General features: G+C 43.5%; 1 protein-coding gene and 1 long non-coding RNA gene across 4 annotated transcripts in view; one reads left to right on the forward strand and one right to left on the reverse strand.

Moving 5' to 3' along the window:
• The window catches only part of ASB3 (ankyrin repeat and SOCS box containing 3), a 345127-nt gene that overhangs the window by 163218 nt on the left and 160770 nt on the right, over window positions 1-21139 (reverse strand). The gene's annotated exons all lie outside the window — the stretch shown is intronic.
• Window positions 14130-17485, forward strand: LOC142294967 (uncharacterized). Its single transcript, XR_012751329.1, has 3 exons — window positions 14130-14210; window positions 15037-15122; window positions 17439-17485. It is a non-coding gene; the product is annotated as an uncharacterized LOC142294967 (long non-coding RNA).

Below are 21139 nucleotides of genomic sequence, written 5' to 3' on the forward strand. Positions count from 1 at the left end.
TGCAGAACCGCATAAGCGCGGTCATGCCAATTGTGAAGGAGCATTTACAGGAGGCTCAGGCCGCGCAAAGCGGCCGCTACAATAGACAAGCCACCGTGCGGACCTTTAAACCCGGGGATCGGGTGTTGGTATTGATCCCCACGGCGGAGAGTAAATTCCTGGCTCAGTGGCAAGGCCCCTACGAGATAAAGGAAAGAGTCGTGGTGGTCAACTATAAGGTATTGCAGCCAGGTAGGCGGAAACCTGAACAAATATACCATGTCAACCTATTAAAACCTTGGCAGGAACGTGAAAGCCTGATGGTTGCTTTTTCCCCATCTCCCTCCTCTTCGGGTCGTTCAAACCCGGCTCCAGCGACCTCCGGAGAGGACGAACCGGAAGTAAGGATTGGAGAAGCCCTCACCAAGCAACAGAGGCGAGAAGCCAGACGGCTGGTTCAGCAGAACCCCGATGTCTTCTCCGAGCTGCCTGGTAGGACCAGTCTGATACGACATGACATTGTCACCGAGCCTCACCTGAAGGTACGCCTGAAGCCATACCGGGTGCCGGAGGCTCGAAGACAAGCCATATCAGAGGAAGTGAAGACAATGCTACGCCTGGGGGTCATCGAAAAATCCCGGAGTGAATGGGCTAGTCCCATTGTCCTAATACCAAAACCCGATGGCTCCTTAAGGTTCTGCAATGACTTTAGGAGATTGAACGAAGTATCCAAGTTCGATCTCTACCCCATGCCTCGGGTGGATGAGCTGATTGATAGGCTGGGACAGGCGCGATATTTTACCACGCTCGACCTGACCAAGGGGTACTGGCAGGTGCCACTGACGGAGTCCGCCAAGGAGAAAGCCGCTTTTGTTACGCCGGAGGGTCTCTTCCACTATGTTGTCTTGCCTTTTGGGTTACATGGTGCTCCGGCCACGTTCCAGAGGTTGATGGACTTGGTGCTGGAACCCCACCAGGCGTATGCATCAGCGTACCTTGATGACATCATTATTTACAGCTCTGAGTGGCAGACCCACTTGGAACAGGTACAAGCGGTGGTGAACGCGCTCCGAACAGCCGGATTGACAGCCAATCCCAAGAAATGTGCGTTGGGGCTCAAGGAAGCCCGCTACTTGGGCTACGTAATAGGCCAAGGAGTGATTAAGCCCCAAATTAACAAAGTTGAGGCGATCCAGAAGTGGCCTAGACCCCTGACCACGAAGCAGGTTAGGGCCTTCCTGGGTATCGTGGGGTACTACAGGAGGTTTGTAAAAAATTTTGCGGGACTATCAGCCCCCTTGACGGACCTTCTCAAAGGCAAGAAGGCCGTCATGGTGCGCTGGACACCGCAGGCCGAGGACTCCTTCCGGACCCTGAAGGGGGTCCTGTGCGGACAGCCCGTTCTTGTCAACCCTGATTTCCGGAAGGAGTTCATAGTACAGACTGACGCCTCGGAGGTCGGCTTGGGGGCAGTGCTGTCTCAGGTGGTTCAGGGGGAGGAACACCCCGTCACCTTCTTAAGTAGGAAGCTCACCCCTCCCGAGCGGAATTATAGCGTAGTGGAGAAGGAGTGCCTGGCGATCAAGTGGGCCTTGGAGTCCCTACGCTATTACCTGCTGGGACGACAGTTTCGCTTGGTGACTGATCACTCTCCGCTGGTCTGGATGAGGTCCGCCAAGGAACGGAATGCCCGGGTTACCCGGTGGTTCCTTTCTCTGCAGAACGTCTGGTTTACGGTTGAACACCGGGCCGGTAGGTTGCAGGGCAACGCCGATGCCTTGTCCCGCGGCCCGTGTTTGATGGCAGGAGTTCAACCCCGCTCGCTTGAACTGAGGGGGGGGTATGTGAGACTGTGACCGGGGTTATCTATGACGGCCGGTATGTCTCGCCCCGGTTGCGCTCACTCCATGTATAGAAAGCAACTCCACTCCAGGGTTAATGTTTTCCCTGCAGGCTGAAAGGAGGGTTAAAAGGAAACAGGAACATGGGCGTGGGGCCCTAGTGTGAGGGAGTGAACACAACTCCCTGAGTTTCTGCCAGGGGAACACATGTGTATTGTTTTTGGACCTTTGGTTTGTGCAATAAACCGTGTGCTGTGACCATTGGTGCCTGGATCCCGTGTCTTCTGCCGTGCAGCCGACCACGCTACCTCACAACGCATACAGTATAGATTTTAACCAATAAGAAATGGACAAATATACTGTATCTGAATTGTCTACCATATTGTGATCTAAGAATATAAAAAGTCTGGTGATGTATTAAAAGCCAGACAACCCCTTGATTTTACCTCGTCTACTTGCTGCAAGGATAAAAATCAACCTGACACTATCGATCTTGCACCTCGAATAGAACTTTTCAGACACTAACTTTAAACCTCATTACAAAATGTACAAAAAGGCTTCAGAGTCAGATTGGCATACCAGAGTGCCAAAAAATCTTTCGTTAAACACATGTTATCACATAGGGCCTGAAAGGTTTAAACAAAAGGCAACACCCCAGTTGGAGGGAATACTGTATTTTGCAGTTCATAAGATGCATCAGATTATGAGACCCGAAATTTGGAGAAAAAAAAAATGGGGTCCGTCTAACAATCTGGTCATGTCTTACCAGTGAGGGGTGTCAGCGGTGGTGGAACAGTGTAACAGGAGACAGGGGTGGTGGAGTAGGGCACTGCTGCTGGCGGTGCGTCGGGTATCCCAGATGCTGGCTGCGGGCACTGTGAGACAGGCTAGATCCATAAACTGACAGCAGTGCGGGCTTCAAAGAAATGGCCCCTGAAGTCAGGGTGTGCGCAGATTGAGCTGTCGGCTTAACCCCATTACGACCGCGTTACGTTTTAAAACGGCACCAAAAAAGGGTACTTATTCCTTTCTGCCGTTTTAAAACAGCGGGCAGAAATAAGTGTATAGCGCCCCCCAGCGTCAGAAAATCTCCGGGGTTTCAGCTACCGGGGGTAGCTGAGACCCTGGAGATCATGATTCGGGACGGTTTTTCCGGTCCCCAGTCACGTGATGACCGGTATACACCGTATACCGATCATCAAGTTATAGTAATGATATCGCCGGTAAAAAATGATTTATCTCCCATCTGGCATGATCAAACATGTCAGATGGGAGATAAATCTGTTTCCCGGTTCCCTCCGGTCCCCCGGTGTCCCCAAAGTGCCCCCCCGACCCACAACCCCCTCCCGAAAATCCAAGATGGCCCCGCGCACCGGCGAGCACAGCAGCGCGCTGGCCGCATTCACACTTTTACTATGGTTTCTGTCGTATGTGCCATAACACATGCGACAGAAGCCTGCTCCCCAGGCCCTGCCAGGTCACCCCCTATACCCCCACCGGTGTTCCCCGGTGTCCCCCGTATCTTTTCCAGCCTTCATCCACGCGATCCCTCCTCCTTCACAGCAGACGCCGGTCAGTGCGGTCACATGTGCAGAGCAGCTGAGCTCAGCTTCCTGTGTTCAGATACGCTGGCTGCTGCTGCTCACTCACTGCAGCTGTGACCCGGGGAGGGTGGGTGCAGATTCTTTGCACCCACTCTCCTCAAATGGAGGGTCTGCACTCCTAGAAAATGTGGGATACGTTCCCTGAACGTGCCCCTCATATTCTAGAAGGTCCAGAGTCGACATGGGACGTCCAAATGGATTACAGCAGACCGGATTTTTTTTTCTTTTCAATAAATCGGTGAGATAGGGAATGTTTTGGGGAGTGGTTTTTTCAAATACATTTTTTTTTTTGTTGTCAATTTTTTTTTTTATTACTGTCAATTAGTTATGTCTGGTATCTGATAGACGCCGTGACATAACTAATTGCTGGGCTTGATGCCAGGTGACATTACACATCTGGTATTAACCCCATTTATTACCCCATTTGCCACCGCACCAGGGAAACGGGATGAGTTGGGGCGAAGCGCCAGGATTGGCGCATCTAATGGATGCGCCACTTCTGGGGCAGCTGCGGCCTGCTATTTTTAGGCTGGGAAGAGTCCAATAACCATGGCTCTTCCCACCCTGAGAATACCAGACCCCAATAATTATTTATTTATAAATAATTAAAAAAAAAAAACAGCTTGGGGAGGCCTCTAAATTAATCACCAGACAAGATGAAGCTGTCAGCTGTGGTTTGCAGGCTACAGCTGTCTGCTTTACCCTAGCTGGCTATCAAAAATAGGGGGGACCCCATGTCATTTATTTTAATTCTTTTTTTTCTTTTTGGGCTAAAAACAAGGCTAGGCACCCTTTAGTGCCACATGAAAGGCACTAAAGGGCGCCAGCTTAGAATATGCAGGGGGTGGGATGTTATATATGTTTGACATCTATCCAATCATCCACTGTAGCATTTTAGGCTGTGTGCCCACAATCAGGGTTTGCAGCGTTTTGACCGCCGAGTGTTTTCCCTGCGTCCTTAACGCTGCGCTCTGCAGTAGAAGCACAGTGGTAGGTTTTTATAAAATCCCATGCCCACTGTGCTTCTTTTCTCCGCAGCATACACTGACCTGTGGTGCAGCTTCCCGAGCCTCAGCATGTAAATTTATGCTGCGGAGACGAGAGTGTTCTCTGCAGGTAGAATAGAGCTAAAGTCCACAGCAGCCTGAACCCAAATCGTGGGCATGGACTGCTGCGTTCTCCCGTGGACAACACTCACATCTCTGCAAAAAGGCTGACACTGTGTACTAGACGCCGTGTCGCTGGATCATAGCCACATAGCCTAACAGTGAGAAATTTGTTGCTACAGCAACATTTTTGTGAAGTACCTGTGGATTCAAAATGCTTACTATACTCCTGAATAAAATCCTTGAGGGGTCCAGTTTCCAAAATGAGGTCACTTGTGGGGGGTTTTTGATGTATAGGTACCCAAGGGGCCCTGCTAATGTGACATGGTGCGTGCAATTTACTTCAACTTTTCCAAAATTCAAATGGTGCTCCTTCCATTCCAAGCCCTCCCATTTATCCAAACAAAGGTTTTTGGCCACATGTGGGGTATCCCTGCGCTCACAAGAAATTAGATAACAACCTGTGGGGTACACGTTTTGTTGTTGCCTCTTGAAAAAGTGAGAAATGTGATGCTAAATCAACATTTTCATGAAAAAAAATGAAAATTTCAATATGGCAACCTAAGCTTATCAAATTCTGTGAAGTATTCGTGGATTAAAAATGCTCAAAATACACCTAGATAAAAGCCTTGACGTGTCGTTTCCAGAATGGGGTCACATGTGGAGGACCTCCACATTTTAGGCACCTTAGGGGCTTTCCAAACGCGACATAGCGTCCGCTAATGATTCCAGCCAATTTTGCAGTCAAATGGCACTGCTTCTCTTCAGAGCCCTGCAGTGTGCCCAAACAGGTGATTTCCACCACGTACAAGATATCACCAAACTCAGGAGAAATTGCGCAATAAATTTCATGGTGATTTTTTTTTCCTGTTACCCTTGTGAAAAAAAAGCTACCTGGTTGAAGTAACAATTTTGTGGTAAAATTTTAATTTTTTTATTTTCATGGCTCAACATTATAAACTTCTGTAAAGCACCTGGGGGTTCAGGGTACTCACCAAACATCTAGATAAATTCCTTGAGGGGCCTAGTTTCCAATATGGGGTCACTTGTGGAGTTTCTGCTGTTTAGGGACCTTAGGGGTCCTCCAAATGCGACATGGTGCCCGCAATCTTTTTCAGCCAAATTTCCTTTCCAAAATTCAAATATTGCTCCTTCCGTTCCAAGCCCTCCCTGTTATGATCCGGAACCATGAAAGACCACCACAAATCATTGCCAAAAAGGTGACAAGAGCATTGGCAACTAATCTGGCCGCCATCCCCTTACTAACCATCACAACTAGAAGTAGCCGAGGGGTGAACTAACATCCTGTGCACCGCGAACCCAGCCGGAGAACTAACTATCCTAAAGGTAGGAAAGATGAATAACTCTCTGCCTCAGAAAATAGACAAGAATAGCAAGCCCTCCACATTCAAAGACTGCGGTGATATAGGAAAAACACAATACACAGGTAGATGACAGGATTAGCAAAAGGTGAGGCCCCCGCTGACTAAAATAGGAAAGGACAGGAAAGGGACTGATGATGGCCAGAGAAAAACCCTACAAAATACCAACTTCCTGATAGTACAAAAAGGCCCTCAGATCGCTCGATCTGAACTCCGTCCTATACCAGGTGCCCTTGTCATACCAATGAACAGAAAACAAGAATTATAACAAATTCAACAAGCCACAAACACATGGACCCAAAGGAGCTATACTCCACACAGAACTGCAGGGAGTTCCTCAACAATCCACTGAGGGGGAAAATCCCTGGAAGGAAATAAACTGAAACCAACCACAACAAATGACAAACCCAGATAAGCAAAAGAACCAGACAATAAATAAAGAGCAAGCACTTATCTGGAGTAGTTGTGGTGTAGAGCAGGATTAAGCAGGCTGGAGATACAAAGAACAACTGACATCCGGCAACAGCCTGCCATCAGACCAGGACTTAAATAAGCAGAGAGTTAGCAAAGGAAACACCCACTGCACAACACACCTGGTCTCTGTCAAAACCATTCCTGGCCACCAGAGGGAGCCTCCCAGCAGCCAAAACATAAGTAACATTCACAACACCTCCCATTTCGCCAAACAAAGGTTTCAGACCACAAGTGAGGTATCACCGCGCTCATAAAAAAGTGGGTAACAAACATTGGGGTCAAATTTTTGGAATTACCTCTTGAAAGAGTGAAAAAATTGATGCTAAAGCAACATTTTTGAGAAAAAAAATGAACATTTTCAATGTGACAATGTAACGTTATCAAAATCTGTGAAGTACCTGTGGGTCCAAAATGCTCACTATACCCCTAGATAGAAGCCTTGAGAGGTCTAGTTTCCAAAATGGCATCACTTGTGAGGGGTTTCTGCTGTTTAGGTACCTGTTACAGGGGGCTTTCTGATAATAAAACCTAAAGGAGTATCAGACAGTCAGGGTCCACCGTGCAAAGACTCTGCTGCAGACTATGGCAGAGTGCAATACCTCTGTTAAACTCACAGAGGAATATAATTAGTAAATAAGGCAATTCCTCCCTTACTTGGAGGGTGTGTGGAATGGTTTCTGTTAATAATCACAGAGACAAAGGCAGTGAGTGTGAAATGGCACCTACCTAGGTCCTTTCTTCTAGTGGTGCAAAAGAGACGAACAGCAGCGTAAGCCGCACAAAGCTCCTACCTGCGTTCGCTCCACTAGTGTGCGAGGACACGAACCACTAGATATGGCACCTGCCTAGATCCGCTCTTCTAGTGGTGCAAAAGAGACGGACAGCAGCATAAGCCGCACAAAGCTCCTACCTCTGTTCGCTCCACTAGTGTGCGAGGATACGAACAACTGCCAGACGCAGTATAAGGAACGTTACCCTAGCGGCAACGTCCACCTACGAGTAGAATCACAAGGCCCAGCCGGACCATGTGCCTCAGGCACCTGCCTATGTCCGCTCCCCTAAGAGGTAAGGATACGGACTGCAGCCGAAGCTGTAAGGTATAAGAACGCTACCCTGCCGGTAGCGCTCACCTAGCATAGACCGAGAGATGCCTAGAGGAACGTGCACAGAGCGTCTACTCTCATGCATGAACCAAGAGGACTGAGCGCCATGCGGCGTGCGTCAGGGTCTTATATAGACACTGTGCCTCATCCAAGATGGAGGACACCAGAGCCAATCCGCTGCCAGAACGACAGGAATGACGTCACGCTGGCCTATCACTGAGCAAAGCGTCACAAGCACATGACCAGCGACCAATCGGCATAGAAGGTGTCAGAGACATGTGACCTCATGTCAGCGATGATGTCACCCGCACATGTGCAATGTCTGGACATAGTCTCCAGTGCTCGCACATGTGCAGTAGCAAGAAATCTGGACATAGACTCCAGTGCCACAGCAACCGTAACAGTACCTTAGCGGACATGTAAATGCAACATGGTGCCCGCAATCTATTTCAGCCAAATTTGCTTTCCAAAATTCAAATATTGCACCTTCTGTTCCTGTTCCGAGCCCTCCCATTTGTCCAAACAAAGGTTTCTGACCACATGTGGGGTATTGGCACGTTCATAAGAAAGTGGGTAACAAGTTTTGTGGTTCATTTTGTTGTGTTATTTCTTCTAAAAGTAAATAAATTTGGGGTACAGCAACATTTTAGGTAAAATTTTATGTTTTGCTTTTTTTCATTCCACTTTGTTTTAGTTCCTGTGAAGCACCTGAAGGGTTAATAAACTTCTTGGATGTGGTTTTCAGTACCTTGAGGGGTGCTGTTTTGAGAATGGTGTCACTTCTAGGTATTTTCTGTCACTTAGGCCTCTCAAAGTCACTTCAAATGTGATGTGGTCCCTAAAAAAATGGTTTTGTGAATTTTGTTGAAAAAATGGGAAATTGCTGATGAACTGTGACCCCTTCTAACTTCCTAACCCCAAAAAATTTTGTTTCAGAAATTGCGCTAATGTAAAGTAGACATGTGGGAAATGTTATTTATTAACTATTTTGTGTGACATAGCTCTGTGGGTTAAGGGCATAAAAATTAAAAGTTTGAAAATTGCAAAATTTTCATCAAATTTCCGATTTTTTCACAAATAAAAGCAAAAAATATCGTTCTAAATTTATAACTATCATGAAGTACAATATGTCACAAAAAACAATGTCAGAATCATTGGGATCCGTTGAAGTGTTCCAGAGTTATAACCTCATAAAGGGACACTGGTCAGAATTGCAAAAAATGGCCTGGGCATTAAGTACAAAACTGGCTTCATCCTTAAGGGGATAATGGACAAGCAGAGATCTCGTCTGCGCACGTGCCAACTACGGGCGCCATTTTCCTTAAATCCACTAATGGGAAATCAATGGGCTAGAGGTGGTGCGTGCGCAGGTGAGATCTTGAGCCGAGAGCACGATCTGTGCATCTGCTGACTTTCGGCGCCATTATTTGAACCCCGCACAGCCGCCATTTTTAAGATGGCCCCCACCAGTGCTTCACCGTCCGCGGCCCAGCAGCACAGCACCCACAGCCCTAGCAGCGCAGTCCCAGCTACACAGTGCCCGCAGAATCACCGCTATCTCCTGCTTCTCCTGTCCACTACCTCCCTGTAAGCTACATGCTTTGGTGTAATTGTCATCATCTATTATACGAACCTCCCACTCCCATCTCCAAGGCTTCTCGCAAGCTGTGGAATGCACCATTCAGGTCAATTTGCTTAATTTACAATATCCAGTTTTAAGACGGCCCTAAAAATGATTTTATTTTAGACTAGCCTATCACCTCACCTCATATTTTAAACTATACCCATTTTGCCTTTATAATATTTTCTTCAAATTCTGGTCCTTTTTATTATATCTATTAACACACTCTTTATGCACATAATAGCCGTCTGCACCTGCACTTGGCTTGTAACCGGTTCATGCAGCAATATGTGAATCCCTTATTTATTATATTGATGGCTGGACCATACGATGCAAGCACTTTATACCATTTACCTTTTTTACTTGCCCTAATTCCTCCTAGATTCTAATCTTTCGAGCAGGGCCCTCACACCACTTGGTATCTGTTGAATTGTATTATTCTGTAATGTCTTTGTCTGTATATGTCCCCTCTGAACTGTAAAGTGCTGTGGCATACAGTACAGACCAAACGTTTGGACACACCTTCTAATTCGAAGAGTTTTATTTATTTTCATGACTCTGAAAATTGTAGATTCACATTGAAGGCATCAAAACTATGAATTAACACATGTGGAATGAAATATTTAACAAAAAAGTCTTAAAGAAATGAAAATATGTCTTATATTCTAGGTTCTTCAAAGTAGCCACCTTTTGCTTTGATTACTGCTTTGCACACTCTTAGCATTCTTTTGATGAGCTTCAAGAGGTAGTCACCGAAAATGGTCTTCCAACAGTCTTGAAGGAGTTCCCAGAGATGCTTAGCAATTGTTGGCCCTTTTGCCTTCACTCTGCGGTCCAGCTTACCCCAAACCATCTCGATTGTGTTCAGGCTTGGTGACTGTGGAGGCCAGGTCATCTGGCGTAGCACCCCATCCCTCTCCTTCTTAGTTAAATAGCCCTTACATAGCCTGGAGGTGTGTTTGGGGTCATTGTCCTGTTAAAAAATAAATGATGGTCCAACTAAACGCAAACCAGATGGAATAGCATGCCGCTGCAAGATGCTGTGGTAGCCATGCTGGTTCAGTATGCCTTCAATTTTGACTAAATCTCCAACAGTGTCACCAGCAAAGCACCCCCACACCATCAAACCTCCTCCTCCATGCTTCAGGGTGGGAACCAGGCATGTAGATTCCATCCATTCACCTTTTCTGCGTCGCACAAAGACACGGTGGTTGGATCCAAAGATCTCAAATTTGGACTCATCAAACCAAAGCACAGATGTCCACTGGTTTAAGGTCCATTCCTATGTTCTTTAGCTCAAACAAGCCTCTTCTGCTTGTTGCCTGTCCTTAGCAGTGGTTTCCTAGCAGCTATTTTACCATGAAGGCCTGCTGCACAAAGTCTCCCCTTAATAGTTGTTCTAGAGATATGTCTGCTGCTAGAACTTTGTGTGGCATTGACCTGGTCTCTAATTTGAGCTGCTGTTAACCTGCAATTTCTGAGGCTGGTGACTTGGATAAACTTATTCTCCGCAGCAGAGGGGACTCTTGGTCTTCCTTTTCTGGGACAGTCCTCATGTGAGCCAGTTTCTTTGTAGCGTTTGATGGTTTTTGCCACTGCACTTGTAGACACTTTCAAAGTTTTCCCAATTTTTCGGACTGACTGACCTTCATTTCTTAAAGTAATGATGGCCACTCGTTTTTCTTTACTCAGCCTCTTTTTTCTTGCTATAATACAAATTATAACAGTCTATTCAGTAGGATTATCAGCTGTGTATCCACCAGACTTCTGCACAACACAACTGATGGTCCCAACCCCATTTATAAGGCAAGAAATCCCACTTATTAAACCTGACAGGGCACATCTGTGAAGTGAGAACCATTTCCGGTGACTACCTCTTCAAGCTAATCAAGTGAATGCCAAGAGTGTGTAAAGCAGTAATCAAAGCAAAAGGTGGCTACTTTGAAGAACCTACAATATAAGACATTTTCAGTTGTTTCACACTTTTTTGTTAAATATTTCATTCCACATTTTAAAAAGGACATTCAGAAGTTAGAGTCAGTTCAAAGGCGGGCAACTAGACTATTACAAGGAATGGAGGCCTCCCATATGATGACAGGTTGAAAAAGTTAGATATGTTTAGCTTAGAAAAAAGACGTCTCAGAGGAGATCTCATTTATATGTATAAATACATGTGTGGTCAATATAAAGGACTGGCACATGACTTATTTCTTCCAAAGACAGTACTAAGGACCAGGGGGCACTCACTGCGAGTGGAAGAAAAGCGATTCCGACACCTAAATAGGAAAGGGTTCTTTACAGTTAGAGCGGTCAGACTGTGGAATACACTACCACAAGAGGTAGTAATGGCAGATACTATAACAGCTTTTAAAAAAGGGCTGGATGATTTCCTCAGTACACACAACATTGTTGGTTATAAATGACTTAGTGACTAAATGTAGAACTGGTGGAGGAAGGTTGAACTAGATGGACCTAGGTCTTTTTTCAACCTAAGTAACTACGTAACTATGTAACATGTGTTAATTCATAGTTTTGATGCCTTCAATGTGAATCTACAATTTTCAGAGTCATGAAAATAAAAAAAACAAAGATGGATGGAGCTGCTTCATATATACTGGTTACATGTATTTGGCCCCATTGTGACATCACTCATGCATAGCTGTAGTGTTCCGTTCTGTCACAATGAGGTCCCTATTGTGATGTCACGGAGTGTGGGGTTATAGTGAGTGATTCTATAGAGAAATTCTTTGTCTGGAGAAGCTCACTGTGTGCTACACAACAAGCTATTTTCCTCTAGGCTAAAATGCTGTTTCGATTTCTGATTGTGAATGTGCTATTAGCATGTGTGGCTGGGGCTCCCATCAGCAGCCGCCGCCGCCATAATCCGAAGAATATGATCAATGCAGGTAAGTGCTTTACCAGATATTCACCCAATATGGGGTTAATGCCAAATACACCGCCAGGACTGATCCAAGCGTTTAGTCCAATAACATATAGATGAGACATGAAGGTGTAATACTCCATGCTGTATACACTCACTCCTACATATAGCAGAAGGGTGTAGGAAATGCATGTCACGTCTCATTTTATCAGTACAGTTCATCCTTAACATCTATTTTTCTTTTCTAGTCAACACTGAAGATCTGCTCTTTAGTCCGTGCTCACAAACATGCGGTAAGTAACACCGAATTAACATATAACTTTCACAAGTAACATTTCACCTCTGGCACCAAAAAGGTCTCTTCCACTAGAAGACAACAGAGAATTAGGCTGTGTCCGCACTTTGCGTTTTTACCTGCGTTTCAGCAGCGTTTTGAACTGCAGCGTTTTCATGCCAAAATGCATGCGTTTTGATTTTCAAGCAAAGTCTATGGGAAATGGGGATTTCTTGTGCGCACTTTGCTGTTCATAACACTGCGTTTAATTTGCAGAATTTTGGGCGAAAACTCAGCGTTCAAAGAAGCAGCATGTCAATTGTTTTTGCCATTTGGGCTGCGTTTTGCTAACATTGAAGTCAATGAGAAGCTGCAAAAAGCAAGCAACATCAAAATTCCAGCGTTTTACCTGCTTTTTGCTGCAGAAAGCATGCGTTTATGACATCATAATGATGGAATGATATGTCCCTTTACACACACACATAGTCCGACAATTAAATTAATGAAAAATATTAATTTGTTATTTTAGCCATAAAAAGTATAAAACCGCTATAATTATATTAAATAAAACTATTTCCGTTATAATTTATAAGATTATATTTGTTTTTAATTTTTTGTGCTTTTTTCATAGTGTTTGTATGTTAAAACTTTATTTAGTAGTGTGTTTGTAATCAAAACGCATCTGTCTTTAAGCAATGGAAAAGCGTGTAAAAAGCGCTAAAAACGCGGCTAAAATGCGGTAAATAGGCATTTCTGCCAAAGCATAAGTTTAGAACTGCAACTACCTCGATGCAAAGTGCGGACATAGCCTTACACCGATAGATTGTGAAACGTTTCTGTGTTTTCCCTGAACTAACTGAGGTTTTATTTGTCAGGCATTGGGACCAGGGTGGTTTTTCGCACCAGAGGCTGCCCAAATGGAGAGGACCAGTGTTTCCTCCGCATGGAGCAGTGCAAAGAACTTGATGATTGTAAATGTAAGTAACATAGTTATATAGTAAGGTCGAAATATAATAAGACTCCATCTAATTCAAACCAATGTCCCAATTAAGCCTATGTCCCTTCCTAATAATTACAGCAGAGTACATTCCTCCTAAACAGTCTTCTCCAGTATCTGCTGCCGATATCTTGTAATATTATTGATTTATGGAGAAGACTCCTCAAACCTTCTGAAACCTTTTTTCCTCTTGACGTACAGGAAGCCCCATTTAGTAAACTATTTAACAAGCCTGAATATAAAAGCATAGATCTCTACAATGTCCATTATATATTATATATCGATATGACATCGCCCCTGAGATATCACTTTTCCAAATTAAAAACCCCTTACTTTGGTTTCCTCTTGTGACCCCGCTCCAGCTCTGCTATGTCTCACTTGTACAATCATACTCTGCAGACAATATTCTGTGTGTGGTCTGATACATGATATAGTCCAGTGGTTCCCAAACTCCATTCCTCACGACTCCCAACAGGGCATGTTTTCAGGATTTCCTTAATATAGCACAGGTGATGCCTTGATAATGATTCCATCACCTGTTCAATACTAAGGAAATCCTGAAAACATGACTTGTTGTGGGCCACGAGGACTGGAGTTTGGGAAAAACTGATATAGTCTATACTTCCAATTACGTTCAATACTGAATCACTGCGGACCAGTACTGGCACAACACAGATCCCCAATAACCAGATCCCTGAAATTTCATGGCAGGTTTTGGAGGGGGTCATTTTAGATTTTATAATTGCATATAAGGGCGGTTTCCTTAATAAGAACTGAATGAATTAATGACCGGTTACCTGATAATTATGTTCTTTCTTCCTCTTTTTCAGGGTATAATATTTTGCTTTCAAATACCTTTTGGCATAAAAACATTTGGCTTCTCATACCTGCCGGCATTCTCTTGCTTTTTGGATTAATCATCGGTGTCATCTGTACCATTATATGTGGGTAAGTATTGTAAATAATTATTTAGGGACTATATTCAAGTCTGAATAAAGGCCGCTTTACACGCTACGATATATCTAACGATAAGCCGTCGGGGTCACATCGTTAGTGACGCATATCCGGCATCGTTTGACATATCGTAGCGTGTGACAGCTACAAGCGACTGTGAACGAGCAAAAATACTCACCTTATCGTTGCTCATTGACACATCGCTCATTTTCTAAAAATCGAACATCCTTCTGTGCTCCGGTTGTTCATCGTTCCCGAGGCAGCACATATCGCACCGTGTGACACCGCGGGAACGATGAACTGCAGCTTACCTGCAGCCGCCAGCAATGCGAAAGGAAGGAGGTGGGCGGGATGTTACGTCCCGCTCATATCCGCCCCTCCGCTTCTATTGGCCGGCCGCTGTGTGACATCGCTGTGACGCCGAACGTCCGTCCCCCTTCAAGAAGAGGATGTTCGCCGCCCACAGCGAGGTCGTTTGGAAGGTTAGTAGGTGTGACGGGGGTTTACGACTTTGTGCGACACGGGCAACAAATTGCCCGTGCCGCACAAACGATGGGGGCGGGTGCGATCGCAAATGCGATCGCACGACATATCGACACGTGTAAAGCAGGCTTTAGAAATATCACATTTTCAGGTTATCACACGATCCAGTAAAGGGAACAATTTTGAGTTAAGTGGCTCATAAAATAATTGTCATAGGTACCAAAAAATGACAGCAAATACATATAGAAATATATCAGCCTTTATAACATTGTGCAGAATCCAAAAATGTTTTTATGTATGTAATTCACAATATGACTTTTGTTTTATCACTTTAAAGACGTTGGAAAAAGAATAAATCCAAGAAAGATGTTAAAAGCCAAAATTCCACCGACACAGATAGAGAGAGTACGGCCAACCCTAACGGTAAGATCAACCTAACAATAATAATAACATTGATTCATTTATATAGCGCTATTAATTCCACAGCACTTTACATACATTGCCAACATTGTCCCCATTGGGGCTCACAATCTACATTCCCTATCATTAAGTCTTTGGAGTGTGGGAGGAAACCGGAGAACCCGGAGGAAACCCACGCAAACATGGGGAGATAACACAAACTCCTTGCAGATTTTGTCTGACAATAATATTTATGTACATACAAATACATCTTGGTGGCTTTTATATTACATGGACACAGTTCACATTGTAATTCTGTATAATTGCCGGCGTCTGGCTGGCTCCACTACAGTCAATTAAAACATGCGATTGCAGCCCAAGCGGCTAAACAAAGTGTGGACATACAGACTGACCTGGTACTGGAGTATGTGTGTAAGGGAGGAGGAAGCACTAAAGGGATCATTTCTGACACGTATAAATATATATTACATACCTTTCTTTTAGACTAACCAATTAAAACTAAATCTAAATGGGAGGAGGAAGTTGGGCCGATAACGGAGGAGGTGTGGGAGAGTATCTTAGAGTATGTCCCTAAACTTTCCATGAGCGAACCGGCCAGACTATCTCACCTATACGTGATTCACCGGGTATATAGGTCTCCTTTACTGATGTTTAAAATGGGGTTGAAAAGGAATTCGGAGTGTCCAAGGTGTCAGGGATCTGACGCAGGTATTTTTCATATGATGTGGTCTTGTCCGAGATTGGTCTCCTTTTGGACTAAGGTTATCCACAAGATAGGAAGAACATATGGGTGTGTCCTTCCCTGGGAACCATTGCTATGCATATTGGGATATGTTGAGGAGCATGGGGTGGAAAATACTATGAAAATTGCCATTGCTAGACTGCTGTATACGGCAAGAAGGCTAATCGCCAGGTCCTGGATTAAAAAAGACCCCCCGACCAGGGGAGAGTACATTATAAGGGTGAAATGTATTCTTCAGCTGGAATAGGGAGTGTATGAAAGAAGGGGGAATGTTACAATGTTTGAGAAGCTATGGTCTCCTTGGCTGCAATGTGAATAGGACGAGTGATGGACCAGTAAACTGGTCTGGGATCGAGATAGCCGTCGGAGACCTCTGATGTGTGTGTTTTGTTTTATTTGTGTTACTAGTTGTTCCTCCTGAACATCGGGATGAACGGGATGGTTGCTATACTACAGTTGGAGGGTATTCTAAGTGTGTACTAAATGGGAAGTAGTAACGGGGAGAAGTGTTGCTTCCGGGGTGGGGAAGGGGGCGGGAGAGGGAGTTAAAGGGGTAATAGATGTGATAAACTTAATTTGGATGCCGATTTGTTATTCTGTTATATGTATTCTGTTTTAATAAAAAAGTATCTGATTTAAAAAAAAGTAATTCTGTATAATTACAGTGACATTTTGAACTGTCTCTTTTAACCCCTTTACAACCTAGGACGTACCTAGGGCGTAACTGTCAGTGTAATGCGCGCTCGCGCTAATCTGATCAGCAGACATGTGCTGCTATCAGGCCCCTTTTTACTAGTTAGATCACACTTTGTCGGTGATTGCACTGTTCCCTACCGCCACTGGCGGCCCTGTGACACCATGATGGGGAGTTAATGGGTTGTCATGACAGTCGCGGGTCAGTTGATTCAAAAAATAAGATGCAAAGCGCAAAAAATAAGCCATCACTTAGCTCCAGACCCCGACAAAAGTGAACACTACACTACAGGTATCGGAAAATGGTGACAAAAGCACAATTTATTTTTTTTTTTTTTTACCAAATTCTGAATTTTTTTCATAACTTATATAACAGTAAAACTATACATGTTTGGTATCTAAAAACTTGTACTGACTTGGGGAATCATATTACCAGGTCAGTTTTACCATACAGTGAACATGGTAAATAAAAATAAGAAAAAAAAAAACAGAATTGTGCAATTGCACTTTTTTTGCAACTTACCTCACTTGGAATTTTTTTCCCATTTTCCAGTACAATATGGGGCAGAATGAATGGTGTCAATCAAAAGTACAACTTTTTCCACATAAAAAAAGCCCTCATAAGGCTATATTGACAGAAAAGTAAAAGACTTATGGCTCTTGGGAAAAACGTGAGGAAAAAAAGCAAAAAAAGGAAAATTGCCAGGTGGTAAAGGGGTTAATATATGAAATATGAATAAAATAAATCAGAAACATATAGAGAAAAAAAGAATCTCATATTAGATCTTTACAGTGAAAGAAACAGAGACATAAAGTAAGTCACCTAAAAGGAAAATATGGAAGTTTTTACTCTTGAATTGCTGATTTTAATGTTTGTGTTACAGAAGAACAAGAGGATAAAATCACTAATGTAAATGATGATGCTCCTCATGGACTCGTAGATGAAAAGAGAGATGACCTCAAAAACATCAACATCTCTTTGCCTGTCCCCGATCATGTGATAATCAAAATGGACAAAGATGATAATGTGAACATCTCCTCTGACAGTAAGTTCTCAGGCGTTAATGAGATATATTTAATATAATTTTATATTTATATGTATATATATATGTATATATATGTATATATACATACAGTGCCTACATGTAGTCTTCAACCCCCTGCAGATTTAGCAGGTTTGATAAGATGCAAATAAGTTGGAGCCTGCAAACTTCAAACAAGAGCAGGATTTATTAACAGATGCATAAATGTTACAAACCAACAAGTTATGTTGCTCAGTTAAATTTTAATACATTTTCAACATAAAAGTGTGGGTCAATTATTATTCAACCCCTAAATTTAATATTTTGTTGAATAACCCTTGTTTGCAATTACAGCTAATAATCGTCTTTTATAAGACCTGATCAGGCCGGCACAGGTCTCTGGAGTTATCTTGGCCCACTCCTCCATGCAGATCTTCTCCAAGTTATCTAGGTTCTTTGGGTGTCTCATGTGGACTTTAATCTTGAGCTCCTTCCACAAGTTTTCAATTGGGTTAAGGTCAGGAGACTGACTAGGCCACTGCAATACCTTGATTTTTTCCCTCTTGAACCAGGCCTTGGTTTTCTTGACTGTGTGCTTTGGCTCGTTGTCTTGTTGGAAGATGAAATGACGACCCATCTTAAGATCCTTGATGGAGGAGCGGCGGTTCTTGGCCAAAAGCTCCAGGTAGGCCGTGCTATCCATCTTCCCATGGATGTGGACCAGATGGCCAGGCCCCTAGGCTGAGAAACAGCACCACAGCATGATGCTGCCACCACCATGCTTGACTGTAGGGATGGTATTCTTAGGGTCGTATGCAGTGCCATCCAGTCTACAAACGTCACGTGTGTGGTTGGCACCAAAGATCTCGATCTTGGTCTCATCAGACCAGACAACCTTGAACCAGTCTGTCTCAGAGTTCTCCGAGTGATCATGAGCAAACTGTAGACGAGCCTTGACATGACGCTTTGAAAGTAAAGGTACCTTACGGGCTCGTCTGGAACGGAGACCATTGCGGTCGAGTACGTTACTTATGATATTGACTGAAACCAATGTCCCCACTGCCATGAGATCTTACCGGAGCTCCTTCCTTGTTGTCCTTGGGTTAGCCTTGACTCTTCGGACAAGCCTGGCCTCGGCACGGGTGGAAACTTTCAAAGGCTGTCCAAGCCGTGGAAGGCTAACAGTAGTTCCATAAGCCTTCCACTTCCGGATGATGCTCCCAACAGTGGAGACAGGTAGGCCCAACTCCTTGGAAAGGGTTTTGTACCCCTTGCCAGCCTTGTGACCCTCCACGATCTTGTCTCTGATGGCCTTGGAAGGCTCCTTTGTCTTTCCCATGTTGACCAGGTATGAATGCTGTTCACAAGTTTGGGGAGGGTCTTAATTATTCAGAAAAGGCTGGGAAAAGAGTTAATTAATCCAAACATGTGAAGCTCATTGTTCTTTGTGCCTGAAATACTTCTTAATACTTTAGGGGAACCAAACAGAATTCTGGTGGTTTGAGGGGTTGAATAACAAATGACCCTCTGAATAAACTTTTCACAATTTAAAAAAAAAAAAAGAAATAACATTCTTTTTTGCTGCAGTGCATTTCACACTTCCAGGCTGATCTACAGTCCAAATGTCACAATGCCAATTTAATTCCAAATGTGTAAACCTGCTAAATCTGCAGGGGGTTGAATACTACTTGTAGGCACTATATATATATATATATATATATATATATATATATATATATATATATATATATTAGAAAAACTACCTAATAAAAAAAAAATCTCTAAAAGGAGCATGAAGGTGAATAAACCCTATTCATAGAGGTAGTGCTAGTGGTGTGGTCCCTCTACTTTTATACCTTACTGTACCTTTCACAAGTATATTATGTATTCTCTTTAATAAATATTAAAGCTTTAACTTTATTTACTAATTTCACACTTCCACCTTACAGGAAAACAAGAGGATGAAATAAGAATTGTAAATGATGATGCTCATCATAGACCTATGGCTGAAAATAGAGATGTCCTCGAAAACACCAGCATCTCTACACCTAAACCCAATGATGTAGTCATCAATAGGAACCTATATAAGGATGTGATCATCTCCTCTGACAGTAAGTTCTCAGGCGTTTATGACATACTAGCTGTACTACCCGGCTTCGCCCGAGTTAATAACTGTTGTTAACAAAATAGAATGTATTAACAAAAATTTATTCTGCACACAAAAACCACAAAACAAATAGATAGAAATGTCATTATTAAAAGGCAAAAACTAAGCTAATAGAAGCATTTCACAACATATATTTCAACACCACAGATATTCCACACAGATTTAACTAAATTGCCAAGTAATGTGCCCCGTCTGTCTCTTTCCCCGTCTGCCTGTCTCTGTCTGTCTCTTTTTTGTCTGTCTCCATCTCTCTATTTCCCAATCTGTCTCTTTCACCGTCTGTCTCTTTCACCGTCTGTCTCTTTCACCGTCTGTCTCTTTCACCGTCTGTCTCTTTCACCGTCTGTCTCTGTATGTCTCTTTCACCGTCTGTCTCTGTCTGTCTTTCTCTATCCGTCTCCCCACCGACATCTTATTGCCTCACATATAAGCTTCTTATACTATGAATGTCTTTTGTTCCTATAGCAACCAATCACAGCTCCTACTAATAACCTGTAGTTCCAGGCTCCATTTACTTTAATGGAGGCATTTTGTTTGTCGAGTAACTTTAAAGCGCGGGGGTTAAATTTTTCTGTCAAAACATAGTCTACGACGTTCCCTGGGTCACATGAGGTGTCTGTGCAAAATTTCGTGATTGTAAATGCGACGATGTGGATACACTTTTCGTTTCACTTTTTCCCCATTTTGTAGATAGGGGCAAATTTGATGGGTAAATTGGAACGCGCGGAGTTAAAATTTCTCCTCACAACATAGCTTATGACGCTGTCGGGGTCCAGATGTGTGAGTGTGCAAAATTTTGTGGCTGTAGCTGCAACGGTGCAGATGCCAATCCCGGACATATACACACACACACACACACACACACACACACAATTGGAATTTTTTTTGCAGTTTTCCAGTATACTATATGGTAAAACTTATGGTTTCACTTAAAAACACAGCTCGTTCCGCAAAAAATGAGCCCTCACAAGACCATGTTGACTGAAAAACAAAAAAGTTACGTCTCTCAGAAGACTGGCGAAAAAAAAACCGGAAAGCAAAAAATCGGCCGGTCGTGAAGAGGTTAATAAACATTAAAGCTGTAACTTTATTTACTAATTTCAAACTTCCACCTTACAGGAAAACAAGAGGATAAAATAAGAATTGTAAATGATGCTGCTTATCATAGACCCATGGCTGAAAATAGAGATGTCTTCGTAAACCCCAGCATCTCTACGCCTAAACCCAATGATGTAGTCATCAATAGGAACCTATATAAGGATGTGATCGTCTCCTCTGACAGTAAGTTCTCAAGCGTTTATGACATACTAGCTGTACTACCCGGCTTCGCCCGAGTTAATAACTGTTGTTAACAAAATAGAATGTATTAACAAAAATTTATTCTGCACACAAAATC

The sequence above is a fragment of the Anomaloglossus baeobatrachus genome, chromosome 3 (assembly GCF_048569485.1).
Source record: "Anomaloglossus baeobatrachus isolate aAnoBae1 chromosome 3, aAnoBae1.hap1, whole genome shotgun sequence".
In the NCBI taxonomy this organism is placed as follows: Eukaryota; Metazoa; Chordata; class Amphibia; order Anura; family Aromobatidae; genus Anomaloglossus; species Anomaloglossus baeobatrachus.